Source organism: Leopardus geoffroyi, chromosome E2 (assembly GCF_018350155.1).
Source record: "Leopardus geoffroyi isolate Oge1 chromosome E2, O.geoffroyi_Oge1_pat1.0, whole genome shotgun sequence".
Classification (NCBI taxonomy): Eukaryota; Metazoa; Chordata; class Mammalia; order Carnivora; family Felidae; genus Leopardus; species Leopardus geoffroyi.
The window spans coordinates 7,401,385-7,407,384 of record NC_059335.1 but is presented as its reverse complement, the minus strand read 5'-3'; positions in this window follow the sequence as shown (position 1 = coordinate 7,407,384).

Here is a 6,000-nt window from a genome sequence, read left to right as displayed (position 1 = left end):
ATCACGAACCTGTCTTTTTAACAAAACTACAGGGACACCTGGGTGGCTCAGTCAGGTAAGTGTTCAACTCTTGATCTCCGTTTAGGTTATGATCTCATGGTTTCGTGGGTTCGATCCCCATGTAGGGCTGTGCCCTGACAGCACACAGCCTGCTTGGGATTCATTCTCTCTCCCCGTCTCTCTCTGCCCCTCCCACACTCTCACTATCTCTCCCTCTCTCTCAAAATAAGAAATAAAACTTAAAAATTAAAAAAAAGAAAACAACAACAGATAAGGAAATATGACTTTCCCATTACAAGAAGAAATAATTTTTTTTTCAGTAAAATCCTCTCTGACTAGGTTTGTTAGGATTGCAGCAGAGGTGAAAAGAAAGTACCTTTTTGTTTTCACTTACTCAAAGGGGCAATGTTAAGATTATTGGCCAATGTATGCTGAACGGCATCCTCTGTAGAACTGCTTGAAGGGCTCTACGTGGATTAACTTGTTTATCTTCCCGTAAACCTTGCTGCTGTTGCTGTCTTCACGATAAACAGGGGAAACTGAAGCTAGAGGACATTAAAATCATTTCCCAAGTCCACACAGTAAGAAATAGCTAGGTTTGAACTCAGAGAGACTTGCATGAAAATCTGTGTGTGTGTGTGTGTGTGTGTGTGTGTGTGTGTGTGTAATATCATTTCTACCCAAGTATTTGAATAGTATTTGTACTATTCCACGTGGTAATTGTACTATTTCCACATGGTACAAAAATAAAGTATGTTTATAAAAAAAGGTACACAGTGACAAATCATGACCATATCCGCCTTCTATCCTGTCCTCACCTCTTATTCAAAACATAACAAGTAGAATATGTTACTTGGGTCATCTTCAAAGGTTTCGTTGCACATAAACAGGCAAATGCAAAGACGTGTTTTTATTTTTCTCTTGCCTTTCGCCACCGGGCTGGGCTCCTAACAAAGTAAGGCGTCTCCTGGTGTTCAGAACACTTGGTTAATTATTTTTTCCTGTTATAAGCATGGAAACTTTGCAATGCCTGGTGAGTTTCAAGGTTTGTGAAACACTGTTTAGATAATTACCTAAGTTGTAAGACAATGGCTGGTGTGAAAATTACAGATGAATCATAATTATATCTATGCCTATAAAGCCTTCTGCTGGGAAGTCTTTCGGTCTGGGGGAATTTAGTGGGAGGCATTTTTTTCCCCTCCTCAAGGGATCTTGTTATTAATTTTGTGGGGCTTAGAGCTGGCCAGGAAAAAAAAAAAAATTGAAAAGAAAACAAGACCAGATGAAAGATGCACATAGGGAGATCTATGGCTGCGATGATTAATGTTCGTTGAGCGCTCTCAATGTGCCAGAAACGTTTTTTTATTCTAATGTTTTATTCTGAAATAGTTCAAGACTCACAAAGAGTTGCCAAGTGGTACAGAGAATTCTCACCCAGTTTCCCTCAGCCACATCTTTCATAACCACAAAACTTTGTCACAACCAGAAAACTGGGTTTGGTACAATAGTAGTCTGCTACAGATCTTAGTTGAATTTCATCATTTTTATATCTCTTTCTCTGTCTTTCCCATCACCACCATCAGGATTCACAACTCTTGCATCATCAGGAAGAAAGTGTCTCGTGTTATCCCTTAAGAACCACAGCCACCCCTCACCCTCAAGCCCTGACAACCACTGGTCTGTTCTCTGTCACTCTAATTCTGTGACTTTGAGAATGTGATATAAACGGGATCATACAGTATAAAATGCTGTGAAGTTGGGTTTTCCCCACTCATCATAATGTCCTTGAGGATGTAGTCACTTACATGCACAAAAGCCTGAAGTTTGTAGGTTCTGTTAGTATTCCTATTTGCAGATGGGAAAACTGAGAGCAGAGAAGTGAAGTGAGCTGTCCCAGGACACACAGCAGGTAAGTGTTAAAGCTGAGATTTGAACCCAGGCAGCCTGACTCCAGGGACATTCATGGAAACAAAACAAAACAACCCACCCAACTTAGTATTAATGAACTTGATACCTTCTTTTCCTTTTTATATAATCAAAGACCCCCCCATCCCACTTATAGATATATTATCAAAATAATTGATGGCAGGGTCTGGAAGAGATATTTGCACACTCATGTTCATAGCAGCATTTATGGATAACAGACAGAAGATGAAAATAACCCAAGTGTCCACTGACAAATGAATTGGATAAACAAAATGTGATGTCTCCATTAAATGGATTATTATTCAGCCTTAAAAAGGAAGAATCTGCTGTCACATGCTACAACAGGGATGAATCTTGAGAACATTATGTGAAGGGAGAGAAGCCAGTCACGAAAATACACGTACTTGTATGATACTTCTTATAGGAAGTATCTAAAATAGTCTAATTCAAACAGACAAAATAGAACGGTGGTTTCCTGGGGAAGGCGCCTGCTGGGGGAGGGGGAATGGGGAGTTAAATGTGTAATGGGTTACAGAGTTTCACTTTTGCAAGATGAAAAGTTCTGGGGACCTGTTGTACAACAAGGTGAATATACTCAACACTACTGAGCTGTACATTTAAAAATGGATACAATGGTAAATTTCATGTTGCTTTTTTTTTTTTTTTTTACAATTAAAAGTAAAATGTTGAAAAAGACTCCCTTAGGGGTGCCTGGGTGGCTCAGCCAGTTGAGTATCTGACTTCGGCTCAGGTCATGATCTCCTGGTTCATGAGTTCGAGCCCCACGTCAGGCTCTGTGCTGACAGCTCAGAGCCTGGAACCTGCTTCAGATTCTGTGTGTGTGTGTGTGTGTCTCTCTCTCTGAGCCTCCCCCGCTCATTCTGTCTCTCTGTTTCTCTCTCCAAAATAAATACATGTTGAAAAAAATGAAAAGAAAAGACTCCCTTAATGCTGAGTTGCTTACAAAGTTATTGACAAACCATTGCATCAGTTGCATAAGTTACAAAACAATGACTAAGTGTGAACATTACTAATGACTCTCTTAATTGTTATCACTGGAGGTAAATGATACAGTCCTGAAGCTCGGCTGGCTTATTTCTTAAGGTACATTGTTTTAAAAAGCTGTTAAAGCTCGCCACAGACTCCTAATTGTGGAGAGGAACAGTTTCACTCATCTGTCTGCTGCCTCAGAGAAGTGTTTTGCCAGAGCGATTGCTCGACCATTTTTCTGGAAACCCAGGTCCAAACACAAAGCTTTGTTGGGTATTATGTTCCAATATCCTTGAAACAACCCCATGGGGTTGAAAAATGCACCATTTTTTCTTGCCATTTCACACACATCCAGTACATAGCAAGGCTAGGGTTAGGACTGGGCACCTCGGTTTTTGCAGGCTGTGTGTTACTCTAGAGCTATTCTGTGTCCCTACAGCACATGCCCAAAGATGGCAACATTGTTTGGTTTTCTCTGACTGGTGAGATCCCTGGGCGGTTTTATTTCCCTCCTTCATACACCTCAGTGTTCCTCAGAGCCACTGGTCAGTCTCTTGCACTCACATAACCCGAGCACATGACGACACACAGCTTTCAAGACCAAGGTCAGAATGAACCCAACTCTTCCTTCTGTACCATTTCCAGAGGTCTCTGGGTTGACACCTACACCACATATTGTCTCCTTTTGCTCCCAAAGAAACAGAGCACCATAAGCTCCAAGCCTAAGCAGCGAGGAAAGGAAAACCTAAATCCACATGCCTATGTGCATGGTAGCACATAATGAGAACACGTAGGAGGAAAAAAAGTGCAAAAGTGCTTTTGAGCACACAGAGCACTAGTATGGGCTTCCTCGTTTGTCCCTCCTTCGTGGAAAAGATAAAGTAGACAGTTAAAAAATATATTCCAGGATGCCTGGCTAGCTCAGTCAGTGGAGCGTGAGACTCTTGATCTTGGGTCGTGAGTTCGAGTCCCGTGTTGGGGGCAAAGTTCACTTAATTAAAAAAATTTAAATGTATATATGTATTCCAACCAACTGTGAAGGTTTAGAGAAACAGCCGCAGTAACACAGCAACCCCAATTTTGCCAGGTGGGACACGTACGTTCCCGGTTGAGCTGGATACATATACAATGTCCTCACAGAATTAACTCCTGGATGGTTCATTTGCCTGAACCTCCCTGGCGACCAGAGGTTTATTAAGATCATCTATGAAATGTGAGCCATTAATATAGATGATGTGATGCAAACTTTGTTGACAGGCTTGTTCTAGATAAGCTACAGCTGTTAGAGTGACCGTTTTAGAATATTTCATGTTTTTGAAAGTTAAGAGCTACGTTTTTAACTAGCAAGCAGGTGAAGAGAGGCTCAAAACCATCAACAATTTAAGAAATGCGAGCTTGGGGCGCCTGGGTGGCGCAGTCGGTTAAGCGTCCGACTTCAGCCAGGTCACGATCTCGCGGTCCGTGAGTTCGAGCCCCGGGTCAGGCTCTGGGCTGATGGCTCAGAGCCTGGAGCCTGTTTCCGATTCTGTGTCTCCCTCTCTCTCTGCCCCTCCCCCGTTCATGCTCTGTCTCTCTCTGTCCCAAAAAAAATAAATAAACGTTGAAAAAAAATTTTTTTTTAAAAGAAATGCGAGCTTAATGTGGCAGGCTATCGTTTTATACCGATTAAATTGCGGTAGAAAGCTGAGTCATGTCAAGCAGCAGCAGGAACCTGAACTTTAGGGATCCTCAAATTGTGCCCTTGGAGTGTGGAGGACAAAGCCGTGCACGAGAGTGACCTGGCTCTACTTGGTCAAATTAACCATATGCCCACACTATCACCCAGCGTGTGATCATTCTGTGTTAATTCTGTGAGGACATTGCATATGTATTCAGCTCAACCAGGAACTTGTCCCACTCCTAGGTTTAGATGCCATATTAGTTGCCTATTGCTAGGTGGCTATTCACCCCTAATTCATCATCTTAACACAACAAACTTGAAAAAAAAAAACCTCACACAGTTTCTGAGGATCAGGAATCTAGGAGTGGCTACCTGGGTGGTTCTAGCTCAGGGTCTGTCACTAGATTATAGGCAAGATGTTAATCAGGGCTGCAGTCACCTGAAGGTTCCACTTATGCTGGACTATTTCCGGGATGGGTGACTTCAGTGGCTGTTGACGGGAGACCTCAGTTCTTTACCATGTGAACTTCACCATGTGGGCTGTTGAGTGTCCTCACAACACAGCAGTGAGCTTCCCCCAGAACCAGTGATCTGAGAGGGAGGGATAGAGGGAGGGAAGAGAGAGGGAGGCGATACTTTTTACAACCTAGTAACATACACTGTCACTTCTGCCACATTCTGTTCATGAGAAGTGAGTCAGTAAGTTCAACCCATGCTCAAAGAGAAGGAAATTCAACTCCAACTGTTGGAGAGAAGAGTGCCGAAAATTTGTGGCTGTAATTTGAACCTCCACAGGTTCCAAATAAATTGCATTTTGGATTCTAAGGAGACACATACAAAGCACCGTTGGTGGAAATGAGGAGCTGGAGGCAAGCTCTGTGTCCATCTCTGGGGTAGTGGGTGGTAGGGTGTGGTGAGTGCCCACTGGCATGGAATTGTGTGTTGTTAAAAACAACAGATTAGGTGTATATATATCCACATGGATGGATCTTAGGAGCATAGTTCTGAGTGACCAAAAAAATAAGGTCAAATTTGGGGCATATAACCAATATTATTTACATGCATTAAAAATATATGCACAGAACCAAATTTTATGCATATAAAAATATGCATATTTTATAAATGTGTAATCAACAGAATTTGGCTGGTCTCTGTCCCCTGTTCTTGGGAAGTAAGCCCTAAACCTTTGGAGTGATAGAAATACCTTTGTTATATATGGTAGGCCCCCAGGGCCACACTCAAAATACTTGAAACACAAACCATGTGATTCAGAAGGTTGGAGCTTTGGGCCACTTGATATCAGCCTATGGAGGAAAGAAAGCTGGACTGAGTTCAATCATACGGCCAGTGATTTGATCAACCATGTGTCTATAATGGAACCCCAATAAAAACTCTGGACTCCAGAGCTCTGATGAGCTTCCTGT